Source organism: Aotus nancymaae, unplaced genomic scaffold (assembly GCF_030222135.1).
Source record: "Aotus nancymaae isolate 86718 unplaced genomic scaffold, 86718_ANA_hifiasm-v0.15.2.pri h1tg000032l_0, whole genome shotgun sequence".
Lineage (NCBI taxonomy): Eukaryota > Metazoa > Chordata > Mammalia > Primates > Aotidae > Aotus > Aotus nancymaae.
The window spans coordinates 3,280,358-3,301,985 of NW_026988445.1; the positions used below are offsets into that span (position 1 = coordinate 3,280,358).

The 21,628-nt window shown below is 35.9% G+C and overlaps 1 pseudogene; it reads left to right on the forward strand.

Moving 5' to 3' along the window:
* Positions 1-12,165: 12,165 nt before the first annotated feature.
* On the forward strand, positions 12,166-12,851 carry LOC105721944 (glyceraldehyde-3-phosphate dehydrogenase-like; annotated as a pseudogene).
* The last annotated feature ends 8,777 nt before the right edge of the window (positions 12,852-21,628 follow it).

The following is a 21,628-nucleotide window of genomic DNA, read 5'->3' on the forward strand; positions in this document are numbered from 1 at the left end:
AGTAATATCATCTAAGTCTGTTTGTTTACTAGAAATAATGCTTGTGTAATTGTTTTAATGTGCTGTAGCTCAACATTTATTTTTAGCATTATTTGCTTTATTGGCTAATTCAAAACATAAACACTTCCTGGCTTGAGCAAAATCAGCATGTCACTTCCACACCAGAGGAAAGTCATAATCACTTGTTTTATTCATTTGAACTTTGTGAGAAGACAAATTTTCACTTTTTAAGTAGGAAGCAAATATATTTGCAAAGATTTCCCCATTTAGTTTCAGTCCAAACGTAAAAAAAAATCTTTTTCTCCCACACTCATAGATCAAGTTTCATGAGAAAGAGATAAATGAAAACCAGACATTTGATAAAAGCTCTTTCTGTATTGAGTGGTGTATTTCTAGCTATATCACATAGATTAATCGATATTTTGGCCAGTCCTTTTTATTTTCTTTACCTGTAAATGTTTGTCTTGCTTTTTTTTCTTTCTTTCTTTTTTTTTTTTTTTTGACAGAGTCTTCTTGTTCTGTCATCAGTCTGGAATGCAATGGCATGATCTTGGCTCACTGCAATCTCCACCTCCTGGTCTCAAGTGATTCCCCTGCCTCAGTCTCCTGAGTAGCTGGGACTACAGGCACGCACCACCATGCCTCACTAATTTTTTGTATTTTAGTAGAGACAGGGTTTCACCATGTTGGCCAGGATCTTGATCTCCTGACCTCATGATCTGCCCACCTTGCCTTCCCAAAGTGCTGACGTGAGCTGACTTACAGGCGTGAGCCCCTGCACATGGCCAAATGTTTGTCTTTTGAAGTTTGATCCAGTGACTTCTAAAATATTTTTAAAAGATTAAAATAGGCTGTATCTACAGGCCCATGATCTCTTCTCTGAAATCCCTGCAGTCAGGTGTTTCTTGGAATATTTCAGGTTTTAGGACAGTATTACTATTTATATAGTCTATAACAGTGGTTTCCAACTTTTTGGCACCAGGAACTGGTTTTATGGAGGACAATTTTTCCATGGACATTGGGCTGTTGTGAGGGGTGGGGATGGGGCAGAGGCTATCATTTTGGAATGAAACTGTTCCACCTCAGATCATCAGGCATTAGATTCTCATAGGAGTGCACAACCTAGATCCCTCACATGCGTAGTTCACAATACAGTTCCCACTCCTCTGAGAATCTAATGCAGCTGCTGATCTGACAGGAGGCGGAGCTCAGAATAAAGCTCACTCTCTGGCTACTCACCTGCTGTTGTGTGACCGGGTTCCTAACAGCCCACAGACCATATGGGCTGTGGCCGGGGGTTGAGGACCCCTGTTCTATACCACATAATGTCCTCAGTGGCATGTAGGAAAGCAGGTTTTGCCCAAATAAATTTTACATCAACTAGGTAATTTTCATGTAGTATTATTGTTTGTTGTTTTTCAATAACTAACATATAGGAATAGATTGAATAGATTGAAATAGAAATTTCTCCCAAACAGTGCTGGATGAATGCCTCAAGGGGCTCACACAACGTGTTCCAGGACTTGGTGACCATTGTTTGTATAGTTTTATAAGATAAAAGTATAAATATCCACATTAAGTGGGATAATTAAAGATTCTAAGGAGCCTCACCTCAATTTAGGTCAGACTTGACTATCTGGTGAAAATTTTTCAATGCCTGAAGAAGGACTTTGGGTTTGTAGTACAATGGAGGTTTCAGGATTGCAGAGGAGGACTGTGGAACCCAGTGGTTGGTTAAGAGCATCAGCTGGAGGATGGAACAGAGTCATGTCAAAATCTCACCCGTGACTCTTACTACTTATGTGACTCTCTAGACCTCATCTTCCTCACTTATGAAATGGAAAAATACCTTTTAAATAGGATTGTTGTGAAGACAGTTTTCACAAAGCACTTAGCCAAATGCCTGGCCCAGTATAAGAAGTCAAAAAGCCAAAGTGGTTATAATATTATTAGTCTTATTAAAGATAAAAAAGACATAAAAACTATTTTGTATTTTTTTACATTGGCCTCTAGGTCTTTTTATCTCTGTGTTATTTGCTGGGTGGAGTGTGCACCTGAATTTAAGCTACTAGAGAAATTAAGCTCTAGGATGATGATTGTGGACCTCCTTTCTGTGCAGGAAATGCACAAGGGGAGAAGAAAACACACACACACACACAATACCTTTAAGGATAAACAACATTTATCCCAGGTAAATGGCAATGCCAATAAAATAAATAAGCAAATGAGATAGTAAGCAAATTGATATAATAAGAAATTGATATAATAAACAATTTGTAATGGGAGGGGGAGAAAAGATATATATACATCTTTTTTTATTATATCAATATATAAATATATATATATATATATATATATATATTTTTTTTTTTCTCTTCTCCCCCTCCTATTGCAATTTGGTTATTATAAGTGAGTAGCCAGAAAGTCAGCATTATTCTGAGCTCCATCTCCTGTCAGATCAGCAGCTGCATTAGATTCTCATAGGAGTGGGAACTGTTTTGTGAACTATGCATGTGAGGGATACACACACACACACACACACACACACACCCACCCCACCCCAGACTAAGGAGGATTCATCACCATTCTGGGAAGCAACAGCCTGGGCTCCAGAGTCGGCCACTCATCCATGCACAGATGAGGAGAGGTCTTCTGAAGCTTTGGAGTGGTCTGGGCCCCTAGCTCTTTTTGTAACTAGCTATTTGGCATGAGGCCCAGTCATGAGGTTCCTTCATAATGGTGCTCAAGGACACAAAAAGGTCAACTTGTTTTGTGATTGTCTGTTATTTTTCAATAACTAACATATAGGAATAGATTGAAATAGAAATTTCTTTGAAACAGTACTGGATGAATGCCTCAAGGGGCTCACACAACCCATTCCAGGACTTGGTGACCATTTTATGTGTCCATGTTCAATTGAGTTCAAATTTAATATTTAACTTTTCCTCCACAACCTCTGACTCTGATGAGTTTTGCCAAAACTAAGTTTAACATCAACTAGGTGATCTTCTGGGGCCATAGAGCCTCTGGTTGGGTTGAACATCAGAGATTCTGTAACCTGTTCTCACTGCCATCCCTGCAACTGAAGCAGTCTATTCATTAAAAATCATGCAAGTGATGGTGCATGCTCATTTTATCAAAAAGTGAGTCTCCTGCTGCATCTTCTCCTATCCTCAATTTCAGTTGACAGAGACAACCTTTTACATTTTTCCTACCTTTGTTTCTTCTGCTGGTAATTTTCATATCTCTAGATAATTTACCTTTATCTATTTCTGACTCCTTAGTATGAAAAACAAGAATTAAATAATTATACTTCTTTTCCTTTCTCTCATATCTTTCTTCTAAAGTATCATCATTTCTGTTGGTTGCTTTTGTAACTCTGAAAATAGTATTATAAATCTTCATTATTTGTCCAATAACTTCTTGTTATAAGATGAAAATACTTGCTCCTATATAGTTCCCTGAATTTTCCTGTTCCCTATCATACCTTCATTGAATACTTTTTTAACTTTTATATGGAGATAGTGTTAACAGTAATACTGTGTGCTACATCTGTAACTAAGATTTCTATACTTCGCAGTTTAGTGTAAAACTTGAAAACCAATAAACAGAACTTACGTTACTCTAATTACATAAAAAGGTTCCCTTCAGGGCCAAGTGAGAGTCTGTTGCCACAGTCTTACAGCCACTCAGAGGAGAATATTGTGAGCTTCAAGTATAAATGGAGTCTCTCTTGTTAACACTATTCTTTCTTAAAATTATGCCATGTTCTATTTTCTTCATATTTGGCCTATGACAATCTTGTATGGTATTTGTTTGTGTTTCCTAAAGACTTTAATTTGCCTTTATTTTCTCCTTGCATTATATGCTCTTGTTTTTCCATGCTCTCAGCCACTGCATTTAATCTAAAGAGTCTTTCTGGTCCTTAATTTAAAAATAACGTTTAAATTGCACATATAACACATGATTACACTATATGTTTATAAATTTCAAACATTATAGATAAGAGTAAAGCACTTTTGACTATCAGTCCAATCTGAGATGACTTTCCATTCTTAAATAATTTGAAAACTTCCTAAATATGCAGTTTTTCTATATTGAATTGAAATTCTTCTCACCCCTAAAATTTGCTAATTTTCACTGCTTAATATACCATCCACTACATAATTTAATATCTTTCATGATGGTTTTCATATCTGATCTTCAGACAGACTGCCTACTGGAAACTTCCCATTGGAGTTAGCTAAAGCAATCTCAAATGTAACATGGGCAAGAATGAAATCCTGATTCTCTAGCTCTAATTCTTTCCCGAAAAACTTTTCCCAGCATTTCCTAATTCAGTGATTAGTTGTTACTATTTACCTAATTGCCCCAGACACAAGTTCTACTCCTTGTATCCAGTGTGCCACCAAATACTGTTGATTTTACATCAGAAAAATTTCTTTAATATTCACTTTTCTCCACTATGCTTTTCAGCTTAAACCATGTTTATATAGGATCTCACCTGGTTTACTGCAAGAGTCTGTACCAAAGGGTCTTTGCTTGTGCTGTTGTCTATGTCTGGAATGCTTTCCTTTCTATCTTTGGTTAACTCATCCTTTGGCTCTTAACACAACTATCGCTTCTTTATAGAAGCCATCTCATCTCACACTCTCAAGTATATATCAGGTTTCTGCTCTCAGAAACTGTCTCATATTTCTATACTCATATTTCAATTTATAATTAAATTCTGTCTTCCTTGCTGGATTTAAGCTCCATCAGAGTAGGGACCCTGTTTGAATTAGCACGTATTTAACATATGGGACTGTGACAACTGGCCCCTCAGTTTCAGTGTCTCAACCCCTTTTAACAGTCTTTACTTTTATCTATTCTATTTCCAAACCCCTTACACTCACTATAAGTTGGACTTCACTCCGTACATTGCCACTTCCAACAATTAATATTCTGAAATTTGCTTTTGAAACCATTACCTATGCATTTGCCTTTTTCATTTCTCCTAGAATGTTTTCTCTGTGTTCGATATGATATCCTCTTGCAAAATAGTTTCATTCTTCTAGCTGTTTCATCTTTTAGCAAGTGTCATTTGCTTCTCTATCCAGTATGGATTCCAGAACTTATCCTATCAACATTATTCTTTCTTAAAAGTTAGATTTCTATATCTTTTTGCAGTCAGTTTCTTATCCCATGTTTTGCCAATCCTTAATGTGGGTAAATAAGTTATTTCAGAAAGTGGGGACACATAGGTGAAATGGATACATTCCTTAAAAAATAAATAGTTTTAAACATTTAAGAAATAGGATCATCATTTAGAAGATCTTCCTACAAAGAAAACATCAGCCCCAGACATTTTTTACCCAGTGAGTTCTGCCAAACATTGAAGAAACAGAACTACAATCTTATACGGAATCTTTCGGAGAACCAAACAAGTCAGAATAATGACTAACTTATTTAATGTGGCTAATATAACCTTGAGACAAAACCCAGACTAGGATGATTTATAAGAAAATTTATGGGCCAATATGACTTATAAATATTGCTGCAAATATAGCAAACAAAATACTAGCAATCCAAATTAAATAATGTAAAAATCATGGCCTAATTATTTTTATTTTCCCAGAAATACAACTGTGGCTCAAAAACGTGAAAATGTGTTAGTGTAAATTTTCTCATTAGTGAATTTAAAGAGAAAAAAACGTGCTCACTTTGGATGCATAAAAGAGATGATGCAATTTAATGCACATTTATTATTAAAAATATCTAGCAAATAGAAAAAGAGGATGTGGCATGGTCTGCTGTTTTTTCTTTTACATCATTGTATTCTTTCTCTTTTTAATAACACAACACCTTATTAGATTCTGGACATTTAGTTGCTCAAGGTAAGAACTGAGCTTCCCTTGAAGCTAGCTGTTACTATGATGAAGGCCTTTTTAATGGTACATAATTTGGAGTTACCTGTGGAATTGCAGAGTTGTACCTTTTAACGGGAGGGAGCATGGCTCTCTCTTCATCTGATTGGAGAAGGAACCTGATGTTGAGCCATCTCATACTCTGTGGAGGAGGAAACATCATAGGAATGGTGGAAGAAAAGAAAGAAGCTCGATTCCTAATGGCTTTATACAAAGTGACTTCCTTAATAGCTTAGACTTTAATGTGACAGAGAAATGAACTCCTGTCTTATATAAGGCATTTTAAAAGTTGGATCTCTGTTACAGCAGGCAAAACTTTAATTAATAATAGGTGAGAATCTCCTTACCTAGAAGTATCTAGTTAAGGAGAAGATATTTTTTACTTCTAGTTTTTCTAGTTAAGAAAAGCCCCTTATGCTCACTATAAGTTGGACTTCACTCAGTACACTGCCACCTCCCAACAATTAGTATTCTGAAATTTCCTTCTGAAACCATTGCCTATACATTTGCCTTTTTCGTTTCTCCTAGTTTTTTATTTCTAGTTAAGAAAAACTAAAATATACTCAATAAAGTATATTTTAAGAAGTTGTACAAAAACATCATATTCAATGATAAAGTATTAAAATAATTTTCTTTAAGATCAGTAGTGACCACTATAATCACATCTATTTACCATTTAACTGAGAGTCTTAAAGAAATAAGGCAAAACAAAAAATAAGTTATATAACAACTAGAAAGACCAAAAAAACCTGAGTTTTACGGATTAGGTCACTACCTTTATCAGATACTCAAAACAATGTAAAGAAAAAATATTAGAATTAATAAAAGTTAATTAAGTTTACTGGGTACACAAGTAATATACAAATATTAAGCAAACTAGAGCTAGAAAATATAATTATAAAAAGTATTTATAATTATAAACAGAAAAGATACTTTGAGAATACAAATTACCAAATATGAGAGCTATATAGATAAAATAATAAAATGATAAAACATCATTGAAGTATATTAATTATAAGCTAAATAAAATGATACAGATCATTCTTGTGGATAGGAAGAAGTAATACTAAATAAAAGTCAATTCTCTCCTAGTTTATATAAGTATATTTACATGTGGATAAATGTATATTTATATATGTGAGTGTATATATACATATATCTCTATGTATTTGTATTTATATTCAATGCAATTGCAATAAAAATTGTGGTAGGATTTTTTAGTGGAACTTTAAAAGACAATACATGGAAGTGAAAAAGACCAAGAATAACTAAAACACTCTTGAAAAACAGTATTAGTAGAGTTTCCTAACAAGATATCAAAATTTTTCATATAAAGTTACGGAAAGTTTAGCATGGGGTAAAATAAGATACCAGCGAAATAGAACAGAGAGCCTAGAAACAATCACAGGTATAGCTGAAACTCTGATTTACAATGAAGGTGGGATTGTAGATTATGTAGAAAGGATATGTTTACTCAGAATACAGTATATTACTAGAAAAATTGGTTTTCTGTATGGAGAGAAAAGAAACACGAAAATGAATCCTTACTTTATACTACATACTAAAACCATTCTGAAATGGATTAAGATCTTGAATAAAAAAAAATCAAAACTTTCAGAAGAAAACATGGGCTAACAATTGGTTAGTGGAGTGGTCCTTAAAAAGAGCAAAAGCACAAACCATAAAACAAAAGATTAATAAATTTGAATACATCAACCTTAAATTTCTGTTACTCAAAAGAGGCCATAAAGAGAATAAAAAGAGAGGTTGCAACCTGATAGAAAATATTTGAAACAAGTAGTATTAATAAAAAATTAGTATACCAAATACATAAAATGGCTACAAATTTATTGAATAAATGCAACTGCCCCCAAAGGGCAAAATAAACATGAATTAGAATTGAACAAAAAAGAGTAAACAATATTGAACAAAAAATAGAAAAGAGGAAATTAGGATTGAACCAAAGAGGCCATCTTGAATGGTCAAAACAAGAGAAAATATATTAAACAAATGTGTATTCAAGAGAATGCAAACTAAAGGTGCACTAGATTGGATAATGCTAAGTATTGGAGAAGCTTTGGGCAAATGGTAAGATTATTAATTTGGTCATCAGTCTGGTTAAATAAAGAAAAATTCACGATAAATTTGAATGTTCACATATCTTATGACAAAGTCATTCCACCCTTGGGTATGTTTAAAGAGAAAGTCTTGCACACGTGCCAGGGACTTGCATAATATCATGAATATCAGCATTTTCCCAATAACAAAAAATAGAGAACGACTCAAGTATTCATTAACAGGAGAATAAATAAATCAATTTTAGTGCCTCAATTGAAAGGAATACAAAAATCAGTAAAAAATGAGTTATCACTTTAAAAATCAACCTGACTGAATTGCAAAATCATTACTATATTAAAAGAAATTTTCAGAAGAATATGTGATTTATAATTCTGACTATATAAACTTTCAAATTAGGCAAAACAAATAACATTTTTATTTAGAGATATGTGTATGCATGCATGGCAAAGGTAGAAAGAAAAGCAAGGGGTTGATTAACTCATGATTCACTTATTAATTATGTTTGGTGAATGGAGTGCACGTGCTCAAGGAGGTGCATAGAGGGATTCAAAGACATTAGTCATGCTGTAAGTTTTGGGCTTGAAAGCAGATACAGTGTGTTTGCTTTTAACAATTCACATACGTTATATACCCTCCTCTGAATGATGTGTTACACAATGTAGAAGTAGAGGTTAAAGAAGATTATCTTTTCACTGCTTTTACTCCTTGTCCCTCCAATTCATTTTGCAAAGCATCACATTCTGGCACATGATTCCCACTATTTTCCTGAAACTGTTGCCTCTGGGATGACCAATAACTTTCTAATCTGTAGATGAAAATATATCTCACTTGAATGAGAAATCACCCTTTTTTACAACATTCTCTTCTATTGGTGTCTCTGGAAAGCCACTCTCCTGTTTCTTCTTTGCATTTAAAGAAAAAAGAGGTAAAAAGTCACTTCTGAAGGTTAGATTAACTTTAAGCCCTAAAAAAATTATTTGCCATATTTCACAAATTGTATTTGAGTAGCAAATAGTTACTGAGCACACACTATATACAGAGCATGGCAAATTCAGAAAACAGTCTCCATTCTCAGATCTGTTCTTTGGTTCATCATGTGTGGTATTAGGATGTTGTTGCATTGCTATAAAGAAATTCCTGAGACTGGATAATTTATAAAGAAAAGAGGTTTAATTGGCTCATGGTTCTGCAGGCTTTACAGGAAGCATGGTGCTGACAATTGCTGGGCTTTTGGTGAAGCCTTAGAATATTTTCAATCATGGTGGAAGGTGAAGAGGAAACAGGTATATCACATAGTGTAAGCAGGAGCCAGACAGAGAATGCACATGAGAGAGAGTGAGAAAGAGAGAGAGAGAGAGAGAAAGAGAGAGAGAGAGAAGGTGCCATACACTTTTCAATGACCACATCTCTCAAGAACTCACTCGCTATAGTGAAGACTGCACTAAGACATTAGGGATCTGCTCCCATGATTCAAACACCTTCCACCAGGCCCCACCTCTAGCACTGAGGATTACGATTCAAAATGATATCTGGGCAGGGACAAATATCCAAAGTGTATCTTGTATTATTTAGCAAAAATTAATAGTCAGTAGTCATATTATAAAGGCAATTGAATATGATATAGGAGTTAAAAGGAAACTACTAGGGCAAATAATGAGGGTATCAGAGTCCTTGGTAAGGTTTTCCTTTTTAATGAAAAGCAGACCCAAAATCATTTTCTAACAAAGAACAGCCTGTAAAATTGAACTACAAACATAGACAAGTAAGCTGGAAGCTTGCACCCATGAATGCCGGCAAAAAAAAAGCTACCTGGGACTAGACATCTTCAAAATGGGTTCCCTCCCTTTGCCAGCTATGTGTACGGTAAGGAGCAGACAAGATGGTGCTGGTCAAGTGAAAAGTCCGTTTGCATAATAAGATTAGGGTGGGGTGACCAGCCTTCCCTGAGCGCTATGTAAACATCACACCTGGTCAAACGAATCTGTAAGCCCTATGCAAATCAGAAACTGCCTCCTCAAGCCTGCCTGTAAAATCTGCTATGGTCCACCACAGGCCACCTTTTCCCTTTTGGATGCCTCTCTCTTACAAGAGAGAGAAAGAGCTGCTCTCTTCTCTCCTTTCTTCTGCCTATTAAACTTCCTGCTCCTTAAGCCACTCCATATGTGTGTGTGTGTGTGTCCATGTCCTTAATCTTCTTGGCATGAGACAATGAACCCCGGGTATCTACCCCAGACAACAGTGCCACTTCAGTGTATCACTTTTGATATGAAAATTACTATTGTGTTTGCATAAAACAGTTTTGAGTTTCAAATTAGCAAACATTCAAAATTAGAGTTTTCTCTAAATGAGTAAACACCTACTCTCTTTTCTGAGCCCTACTAGGTTAATATTTTGGTCTTATAAATATGAATGGGAAGTTTATATTAAATATTGTGTAATTGTTGATCCTTTTATTTAATTAAACATTTGAAAGAGTACATTTTTTCCACATTCATAAGTGATCATACGGATTCCCTCAGATTTTCCAGAGGAGAAAAAATAACTATATTTGGGTGGAGTTAGAACATGGAATGGAAAGTTTCAGTCCAAAGGCATTTTTTTCAATCAAGTTATGAACATGTGAACATGGAATCATAATTGAAACCATTTTGTATACTTCACCATCAAATTCATACTGAAAATAATGTTTTACTATTTCAAGCAACAGATATAGAAAACTCTCACTGGTCCACAGAATTTATTAAATGTCTGCAGTGGCACCACTGCATTAACCATGGTGTAGTGGTCAATGAAGTCAATTGCATGATATTAAGGATATTAGATATGCGTAGAAGAGCTAAATAAAACCTGTAGATAAATCTAAGTTTTATAATGAATGAACCAAAAAGTTTTGAGATGGTTTAATGCAACACAATTAAGTTTAGCTAGTGCTAGCTTCTAGAGCAGGTAGATTAAAACAAAACTTGCCTTTAGCTTCCTATGTTTTTTCTTTTTTATTGTTCACTTCCTAATGATAATTTAAGTGAGCAGTGAGCAGATCAAAACCAAATACGTGAAGAGGCATGTAAGGGTAGAAGAACCTACAGATAATTCATTTAACCCAAATCAGCCCAATTTACAGTGAACATAAACTAGAAGAGATATGAGGCACTGATTTTGTGAAGTCTTTGTGCCAGTTGCTACTCTCTCTGTTTCAAGTTTAGCAAAAAAAAGTGGTTTACATTTGTCATGCCTACTTGCTCTCTTCTTATTGACTTCTCAAACCACTGCACTAAAATTGTTCTTGAAAAGATTACTCCTAACTTCATTTTGAATTTTCAGTTAACTGAATTGAGTTACCTGTAGTATTTGCATTATTGATCAAACACTCTTTAAAATTCTCTCTGCCTCTGGCTTTCCCTGATTTCCTTTTTAACTTCGAAGACAAATCTTTCTCAGCTTCTTTTCCTCATTTCACTGTGCCTGTTCCTCCATTCCCTCAATTTCCCATTTTGTTCTTTTCCTACCTGTCCCACAAATGATGGTGTCCCAGGGCTCCCTCCTTAGCTCCCTTATGGTTTCACTATTTACGTTCTTCATAATAACCGTCTACTCTTTAGTTTTAAATACCATCAGTGGTTCTCTGCTCCTCCCATTTGGCAGACAGCCACATCTGCTTGTGCAGTGCCAGCTGCATCCCTGAGACACCATAGTTAAAGTGAAGGATGGAGTAAATGGTTTTGGCCATACTGGGCACCTGGCCACCAGGGCTGCTTTTAATACTGGCAAAGTAGGTATTGTCACCATCAATGATTCCTTCATTGACCTCAACTACATGGTCTACATGTTCCAGTATGATTTCACTCATGGCAAGTTCCGTGGCACTGTCAGGGCTGAGAACAGGAAGTTTGTCATCAATGGAAATCCCATCATTATCTTCCAGGAGTGAGATCCATCAAAATCAAATGAGGAGGTACTGGTGCTCATTATGCTGTGGAGTCCACCAGCATTTTCACTACGATGGAGAAAGATGGGGTTCATAGGCTGGGGAGCCAAAAGCGTCATTATCTTTGCTCCCTTTGCTGATTCCCCCTGTTCATGATGGTCATAAAGCATGAGAAGAATAAAAGATAATCAGCAATATCACCTTTACCACTGAGTGGCCCTCCAGCCAAGGTCATCTAGGACAGCTTTGGAAATCATGGAGGGATTCATGACCACAGTTCATGCCATCACTGTCACCTCACCCAGAAGACCATGGATGCCCCCTCTGGGAAACTGTGGTGTGATGGCCATGGGGCTTTTCAGAGCATCATCCCTACATCTGCTCATGCTGCTGAGGCTATGAGAAAGGTCATCTCTGAGTCGAACAAGAAGTTCACTGGCATGGCCTTCCATGTCCCCAGGGCCAACATGTTGGTACGAGACCTGACCTGCCATTTGGAGAAACCTGTGAAATATGATGACACAAAGAACGTGGTGAAGCAGGCATCAGAGGGCCTCTTCAAGGACATCCTGGGCTGCACTGAGCACCAGGATGTCTCCTTCTACCTTAACAGTGACACCTACTCCTCCACCTTTGATGCTGAGGCTGCCATTGCCCTCAATGACCACTTCGTCAAGCTCATGTCCTGGTATTACAATGCAATTAGCTACAGCAACAGAGTGGTGGACTTCATGGTCCACATGGCCCCTGAGGAATCAGATGCCCAGACCACCAGCACCAGCAAGAGCATGAGAAGAAGAGAGAGGCCTTCCGCTGCTATGGAGCTCCTGCTACACTCAGTCCCCCACCACACTGAGAATCTCCCTCCTCACAGTTTCCACGCAGACCCCCTGAAGAGGGAGGAGCCCAGGGATCCCCACTTTGTCATGTGCCAGCAATAAAGTCTCCTGTACTCAGCCAAAATTATTAAATAAATAATGGATAAATGAATACATAAATACATAAAAATAAATACCAGCAATATTCTGGAGACGCCCAAATAAGAATTTCCTTTCAAAGCTCTGTCTCTTTAAAACTACATCTCTAGCTTTTTAAAGGCATCTCCACTTGGGTAGTGTATCAGTCATGGTCCCGTTAGGAGTTAAAAACCACACGAGTGATTTAGATAGAAAACTTTTAATGTGCAGAATTAACTAGCAAAAGATGATTAAGTGCTAAAATGTGGGAAAAGAGGGCTGTAGGGGTAGAGAAATAGTAAATGCTGAAAGCTACAACCTCTAGGGCTATATAAGCGTGAAAAACTGAGTAATAAGAATTTAAAAGAGCTGTCCTTTCCACCTCTCTCTGAGACTGAAGTCCAGATCTCTTGGGAGAAGATGTGGCTGCCAGAAGAACATGCAGTGCTGGAAAACTTGCCAGAAGGCAAAAGGCTGGAGGTGGTCTGAGAGGGTTTCTGAGGTGAGTGTCCCTGGCTTTCCACATGCTGATTTACTGGCTGTCATATTCAAAGAAAAGCCACACTGAAATAGGAAGGGGGGGCTCTCCTGCTGTTATGGCCTTGCAGTATCCTTCCAGGGCTCTCTGTTGACAAAACCTAACACTGAGCCAGCTAGCAAAGGAGAAATGTTTACGGGGTCTGACTTCAGTATCTCAGAGCAAGAAGGGTGGATTTGGGGGCTCAGAGAACTGGCACAAATGGTCCACTCATACCTCCAACTCAACTTGCTAAAAATGAACTCATTTTCCTCTGGTTCTTCTCATACTGAATGGTATCACCATCTCCCTAGCTGCACAAACTGGAGATCTGGGAGACATCCTAGATACTTCACTTTTACTCAGACACGTTTGATCAATCAACAGCAAAGCCCAGCTACCAAGAGTGTGCAGAGCCATGACTGAGGCTTGTCATTCCAGCTGACTATGGAGTTACTTAAGAGTTGACTTGATTCCACACAAACAGCGTCTCCCAAGGGCAGTCCCTATAGGTCCAGGACCCTTGCCTCTGTGGTGGAAATTGAGCCGTTACTTATGATTTTCTCCTTTTGCTCTGCAGTTTGGAGCCTTGGGGAAAATCCCTCATGTGTTTTCTTCCTTGGAACTCTTTAGAATTGGCCAATCAGACCTGATGATCAGAGATGCGTATTTTTTTTTTTCTCTTTGCTGCTTCTGTTTTGTGTAACCCAGACAAAAATTATGTGAATGCAACAACACAGGGATATAGTCACTATTACAGATGCCTATTTATGTCTTATTTATAGCTTATTTTAAAACCAGTGTTTTTTACCACTAAAATAAAATCTTTCTTGTAATCTGTAATAGAAACAGTCTTTGCTTTGAAATATACTTGTGATACAAAATGTATACAGAAAAAACATGGTGCTCTCCAAACATTTCTGATTTCTTCTAGAGCATGTATCTTCAATATATGTATATTAATTTACAGACTATATACCTATGCTTCTCTAATTGTGCATTGAGTATATATAGAAACATATACACATGATTAGACACAGATTACATTAAAATTAATATAAAGAAATTCTAGTATTTTCATCCTCCCTGATGAACTGTCTTGAGTGTCACTTAAAGTTTAGGTATCCAGCATTGGTGACAACTCTATTCATCTATGTATGAACAGAGCAAACAGGAAATCAGATGTCTGTGTGTTCTCTGAGGAAGTACCACAGTTACAAAAAGAACTAATTTGTGTCCTGCGCAGGTTCTTATTTAGCAAGAATATGCCTTCTAGCCTTGCACTCATCTTACTATATAACTCTCTGATGGGTTTCTACACCAGCAAGAGGGGGCAGAATGATAGAATGGAGAAAATTGCTGAAGCTTTGTAGTGTTGCAATTGCGGTTCTGTCACTAACTGATTTTGTGCTCTTGTGAGTTTGTACAAGTTAATTGATCTCTTTTAAACTTGCTTTTCTGGAAATAGAAGGGTTTCAAGCCAGAAGGATCAGGCACATCTTTACACAGCTTTTCTGTGACCCATGTGTAAAGTATTGTCAGATCTGCTATAAGTTGGTGCACTTAAGAGGTATAAAGATACTACTTGGTTGGTTCTGTGGTATTGAACTTTGAGACTTACAAGAAGATAGAACTGAAGCTATCAGTTCTATAGAAAGTGAAGTTCTATCTATCAGTTCTATCAGAAAGTGAAGTTCCTGCATAAGGCACCATATCAATGCCAGATTATCACCAACAATATTCCGGAAAGGTAGTCATCCAATTTCTACCTTTTGGGGTGGAAAATTCACTTGTTTTTAAGCAGATTATCTTCAGTAAGAAAAATTTTAACTGAAACCATGTATTTGATACCTGAAACCCAATACATTATATACAAATGTGTAATAAAATAATTTACCTTTATATTACATGGTGACCCTTAGAAAAATCTGAAGGCAACTATCATGCTCCCCTTGGTCTCTTAACCTTTAAGAGAAACATGTTCAATTCTTTAAATAAGTTTTCACATGCAATGACTTCCAGCTCCCTTGCTTACTGATTTATTATTCTCTGAATATTCTGGAATTAGTTTGAAAGTTACTGGTTCCCAAAAAGTGGCCCCAGAGCTGATTTTCTGAGCAGGCCCCAGTTCCTGGCAAGCACTGCCTCACTTTGGGAGGTGCCCATTCTTACTCCATCTTAACCCACTCACTCCAAGTGGTCTGTTCAAAACCAGGCAAGGCTTCAAGCCTTTTGGATGAAACTTCATTCTTCATTTCTTTCTAGATACCGGGCTGAAAGACTGAAACCTGACAGGGGCATGTATTTTTGGATTTTACTTTCACTGTGTCTTTCTGCCTGACTTGGATCTTTGAACGCCATATTTTGTTAGGTTTCTTGGATACTGACACTCATTTGTGACAACAGTTTTCCCTGATACGCTGGATTCTGACCTTATTTTTGTCCACAGGACTCCCAATGACATTCTTCCCTGCCTGCCCACATCCCAGGCCTAATGTCTCCAGAATTTCTTGTCCTATGGTTATCTTGAGTCTGACACAAAAGTCTCTTCTTCCCCTCAATTCCTCCAACTCTGAATGTCTGCACAATTCATTTCACATTTATCATACTTAGACTTGTGTCATCAGTTACCCTTGAAAGCACATGTCTTGTCTGCCCAGTTGGATTAATCTTATTCTGCAGTTGGAACTAGAGTTTTTGACATCTTGATATTCAATATAATGCTTAGTGTAAATCCTTGAACAAGTTAAATTCTTAATAATGCTTCATAAGTAATTGTTGAGCTAAAGCAATGGCCAAACATGACTTCTCCCTTAATGTACTTTGGAAAATGATAGGTTTTTGGACCAGTTATTGGATTTGTCTCTTGAAGAATTTGTTTATTTCCTCTTCTCTGAATTTTAAAATCATATATCATACTGGGTATTCCTTTTAGGCTTGGTTGCCAGGAAAGTTATAATGAAGTATTGTAACTTCACGTATTGTAACTTCATGTGCAGTATAACCTCACGTACTGTGTTGGCTCCATGCTTTCCTTACTGTTTTCAATTCTAACTTCCAATTTTTATTTCTGTTATGTTACTTATATTTTATGCCTTTCTTTCAGTTTTTAGTAAGACATTTCAGATCCTTTCTGAGAAGGAAGGGTATTACAAATACATTTGTATGAGGCTCTTACTAACAGATATAAAACTTTTTTTAAACTTTTTTTTTGCATTTTGACATTTAGGAAGTATAAAAATAACTAATCTGAAGAAGATATAAGAGGCAGAGTAAGTCTAGATCCCTACCAATTGAAGAAATATTTATCATTTTGCTACCAAGCTGATTGTAATGCTTTTTTTTTGAAATGTAATGTAAGGTGAACTGAATAATTGGAGCTTCAGATGGAAAAGAGACTAAGGATTCCTATATTTCAAATAATATTACTAAGTTACTTAGAACAGAGCCATCTGGGCATAATCCATGTTGATATGTGAAAGAAAGGCAAGTAATTTCCTTGAGGTATACCTCCATGAAATATCTTCCAAAATAGACACAATATAAGTTTGGGGTACAATAACAAATACTGAACTTAAACCAATGTTTAACAACTCTAAGGGACATGGAGTAACTTTAAAGCAATGAGAGGTTTTGTGTGTTGTTCATTTTTACTATTTTTGAGTCCTATTCCATATTACCTTAATGTCGTGACAAAAGGAAAATGGCAAGTTTCCTATAATCAGTGGTAAAAGTTAGAATGTATTCCTCATCCGAATTCCATGAGGATTATTTTATACTACCTGCTTTAGTGCTTTAGTTTTATATTATTGTCTACTCGATTCAACAAATGGTTATATATAGGAGACACAAATGCATAAGGCCTAGTAATTGATCTTCAGGAGCTTACTTCCTAACAGAAGAACATATAGACTGGAATTACTCTAATTATATAAGTTGTATTTCATCTTGCCTCTTCAAATATATGATGTGTGTCTACAGAGGAGTATGATGTTATCTTATACTTTGCTACTTCCCTGTTGTGTCAGGTAGCAGTAATAACGCACATAAAAATAAGCAGGATTTTAACAAGGTGATATGATAGAACTAAATTTTTGAGATGACCCTACCATACATCACTGTAGTGTGTAACTCCACAAAGGAGATAACAACCTTAAAGAAATTTAAAAAGAATAAAAAGATAGTAAGTTCTAGTATCAATTGGCATATAGATAATTATCAGAGTGACTGGCACAGTGTGATCCAATCAGCTAGTGTTTCACAAGCAGATGATGTTTGATTGATTGATGTAGAACAGCAACTAAGTCATTGGAACAATAAAATCGGGGTCTCTAGACCACATTATTTATAAATCAGTTCACGGGTACATTGTAGAAGTACTCTCTTTTTGCTAGGTATATTTTGTTTAGGGGCAAGGAAAAGATATTACTTTTTCTCACCTATGCTAACAATACCCTTTACACACACATTTAATATTTTACTTGGCACAGAAGCCTTCAGAAATGAAGACCCAGTAATCCAGGGAAAATAATATTTTTGTAGACAGCCATGCAGAAATGTAATGGTAAAACCAAAAGGTATTATTTAATGATAATAACCTTTTGGTGTGGGGAGCTTAGTAAGGCATGTTCTTTCAGATTCTTCTTGGCCTTCTGGTTATAGGGCAGAACCTCTCTGGAATGAAGGTCTTATGACCTTCTCTCAGGAGGATAGGTCAGAGAATTCTTTCATGGCCTGTTTCAGGGGAGAAAGATGGGAGAAGGTAAGAGTGAGTTTTCTGCTTTCATTGTTTTCTCAATTTCCTTTAATTTAAAATACTCACTATGGCATATTCTGGGGTATTGTGTTCTGAGCCCCACTGTTAGACATCAGGATGGTGGTGATGAAAGAGAAATGTATGAATGAGGATTAAAACAGAGGTGGAGTCCGGATCTGGTCTAAGATAAGAATAGCCGTGTTCCCAGATCTGAAGGACAATTACTTGGGGTTTGGAAGTCACTCAGATATTAAGCAGGTAAGAAATGGTAATCTCAGGACTCCACTATCAAGAAAAGGATTCCTCATGACATTTAAAGGACTGAGAAATGAAAGGTTAAAGATAATGACCAAGGTCAGACAAGTGTTCACCCTCTGGGAGAAGTTTTAGTCCAAAAGATTAAATGACCCATAAGATGGAAGTATATCAATTTCTGAGGAAACAAGGAGATCTCAAGTCACAGTTCCAGTAATTAGGAGTCTAGTAGAGGAAATAAGACAATATTAAGAAGGATAGCCCATTACAATTTTCAAAAGAAGTATATAATCAAAGCACTGTAGACCAACAAAGACTCAATATAAGGGAAGTAATATTAAGTAAATGGATATTATGTACTTGGTAGCTATTAAAAATGTGCAGGAGGAAGATAGCATGTCAGTTGGAAGATTAGAAAACTCTTTGTCATTAATGTCTTTAAAGTAGGTGATCAGAGAACAAAATCTGAAGCCAGATGGTCTGGATTCTAATCTTATCATTGAAGCACTGTGATTTTTTTTTCTGGGCAATTGCTTAAATAGTTTAAACTTTTGATTTCTATTATGTAAACGTAGGATAGTAATAGTTGTATAACCTTACAGAATGATGGTGAGAACCAAATGAGCTGAATTTTAAAGTTACTTGAAGGTGGTAAAACCTTCTAAGTTATCATTTATAAAAAATAAATATTCTATATAAATAAATGCTTAATAAATTTTAGGTATTTGGAAAAAAATTAAAAATTGAAAGTGAATCCTGTTGTATTACTGCTGTCATGTCATAATGACATAATGATGTGACATATTTCCTTCTAATGGCAAAAGATCCATTCTACATTGCTTTATTCTTGGAAAATATTCTAGTTGTCAGAATAACAATCTATTTTATAGTGGAATATTTCCTAAGTAACTTTCTTTAAATACAATTTTTGAAATACCAATTGACATTCATATTGTTGAATATGTCAAATCTAACTTGATTTAGTATAAATATTAAAAAAGATTTTGAGTTCTCTTCCGAGCTAGCAAGGAATCCTTAAAAATCAGGCGTTGTTGGGCTTAGGGAAAACCAAAATATTGATGATTTAATTTAATGAAAGATTATTTATTGATCATATGTATAGTTTTAGATTTATAGATTAAATCTTGGTAGCATTAATGGATAGTTTTCAGGAGGGTTTTCTCGTAGTGAGTCTAAAGATAATATAGTCCTGGTCCCTCTCTGCTTCAAAGTTAAGCCTCTTGTACAAACTGAGGAACCAAATCGTTTTGTGGACTACTTAAAACTGGCATCCTTCTAGGTCATCTGATAAATGAGTTATCCCCAAGTATGGCATATGCTTTCTCCAGAGTCCAAAAGAGTCTACCAAATGTAATGCTTATCTTTTTGTCTTTTTTTGAGGAGTTATTCCGGCATGCCCCTAATCATTGTATTCCTAGAAATTTCACAGAAGTGTCAGGCCCCTCAACCTTGTGGGATTTTACTCCAATTGTTTTGTATGTATGTGTCTTATTAGGTGCATTATGGGTCCTTGTCATTTCTGGACTTGCCACCAGGTGCAAATTAGTATATTGTCATTAATACAGTAGACTGGTATGAGGTCAGGATAATTAAGTTTCTTGTGGGCTACATTGTAACTTACAGCAAGATTGTTGACCTAGTCTTGAGTTAAGATGATGAAGGTATACTGCTGTCCTTGCTCTGTAAAAGTGAATTGCTTTGATCTTCCCTTTGGATGGTAATCATGAAGAAATCATTTGCCAACATAATAAACACATATGATCTGCCACAATCTGTGTTGATTTATTTTAGTAAAGATACCCACCTGGCACAGCAGCTTTCATTATGGATATCACCTGCTTAAGTGTCGGCTAATCTGCCATCCTACATAACCCATCTGGGGTTTGCATTCAATGGAGATGTGATAAAGATCATCAAGATTATATCTTTCAAATCTTTCATGGTGGCTCTAAAATTTGTAATTCTTTTAGGTGTATTGCTTCTTAGTGTGGAGGATCTGGCAGTTAAGGAACTTCTGTTGTCATTTCTTCCTGCCATTACTTCACAGGTTAGGAAACCAGCTGAGGGTTCTGTCAAGTGCTAAGTATATACATCACAATTATACAAAGTAAACTGGGGAAATAACTTTATTGGGAATGTATGGGGGTGGTTTGTGGACCTTTGAATGATGTGCAACAGATTTTGGTTAAAATACAACTTGTCATTTGGATTCCAAAAACTCTCATTTAAATAAGGGTGGCATTGCATTTGAAATCTCTTGATATCATGTTCTCTTATATCTTATATCTAATAGTTCTAAAAAAAAAAAATCTGTGAATTTCCCTTGACCTAGTTCATGCTAAGGAATAATTACAGATCTCAATGAGAAAAGATGGAAATAATATACACTGTGTATCTTTGTGGAGGTATTTCAAGGTCCTTCCTTAAGGGATTCAGCTTCTACTTCAGTGAATAGACTTGATTCTAGGAAACACTTAGATCTTGAAACAGTGTGTAGGTCACTCTTTTCTATTGTGGTGGCTGATTTCAGTCATTTTTTTTTTTGCCAGATTTTGATATTTTTGATTTTATAAATCAAGTGAAAACTTAATTTGCTTTTTCCATAAGATTGCCAAGATAATCAGTGAGGAGAAAGAAAGTATTTTCAACAAACAATGCTGGAAAAACTAAATATTCACATTAAAAGAATGAAACTGAATTCCTAACTCATACTATATATAAAAATTACCTCAAAATGTATCATATATTTAAATGTAAGTATTAAAACTGTTAAACTCTTGGAAGGAAATGCAGGAGTAAATCTTTATGATCTTGAATTAGGCAATGGTTTCATAGATATGACACCAAAAGCATAAACAACAAAAGAAGAAATAGATAAGTTGGACTTAATCAAAGTAAAACATTTTGTGCTACTATGACACCATCAAAAAACTAAAAAGATAACTGACGGAAGAAAAATTTGCTAATCATATATCTGACAGGAGACTTACATTTAGAATATATAGGGATTCTTTACAACTCAATAACCAAAAGACAGACTAACTTTAAAAATAGGCAAAGGATTTGAATATACATTTCTTTAAAGAAAATGTATGAATAATTTATATGCATCTGGAAAGATAATTAGCATCATTAATCATCAAGAAGTGCAGATCAAAACCACAATGAGATACAACCTCACATGCACTAGGACAGCTGAAACAACAAAGAAGA